We start from the raw sequence: 449 nt of genomic DNA, 5'->3' as shown, positions 1-449 counted from the left end.
AAAGAAGCCCAGGCGGGGTAGAGTGTGCCCCCTTCCTACTTTGCCCATCCCTGGCCCTTGCCTTCGCAGGGGGCACTGGGAGCAGAGCGAGCCTCGGCAGCCCGGGAGCGGCTCTGGGGGAGACGAGTGTATCCGCGGGCGCGTGTGCGTGAGGAGGAGAGCAAAGACGTGATTACTTCAGAATTTATTTAAGGGCCGGTGGAAACCACTGCAGCAGCTTCCAGGGGAAGCCCTTGTTCCAGAGGAAGAGGAGGTGGTGGCTGCCAAGGAGGAGGAGGGGAGGAGACTGAGGAGGAGGAGTAGCAACCACCGCACGAGGCAAGTGAGGAGAGAAGATGCTGTAGCGTCCTCACCGGCTCCCAGGAGGTTGGTTCTCCCGGCCAACTGAAGCAAGCAAAGAGGCTTGCAAAAAGGCTGGGAGGAGAAAATGGGTGTGTGTGTGGTGGTGG

At 60.6% G+C, this 449-nt stretch overlaps 1 protein-coding gene across 2 annotated transcripts in view; it reads left to right on the top strand.

Annotated features, from left to right (window-relative positions):
- Nucleotides 1–289: 289 nt before the first annotated feature.
- PPFIA2 (PPFI scaffold protein A2) overlaps nt 290–449 on the top strand; it is a 545,760-nt gene continuing 545,600 nt past the window's right edge. For both annotated transcript variants that reach the window (XM_017870453.1, XM_017870452.1), the window contains exon 1: nt 290–366. The gene's annotated coding sequence lies outside the window, so the exon portion shown is untranslated. The remainder of the gene's footprint in view (nt 367–449) is intronic.

Source organism: Rhinopithecus bieti, unplaced genomic scaffold (genome assembly GCF_001698545.2).
Source record: "Rhinopithecus bieti isolate Rb0 unplaced genomic scaffold, ASM169854v2 scaffold_5387, whole genome shotgun sequence".
Lineage (NCBI taxonomy): Eukaryota > Metazoa > Chordata > Mammalia > Primates > Cercopithecidae > Rhinopithecus > Rhinopithecus bieti.
Note: the sequence above shows the minus strand (reverse complement) of the source record. Positions and strands in the feature narration are given on the sequence as shown.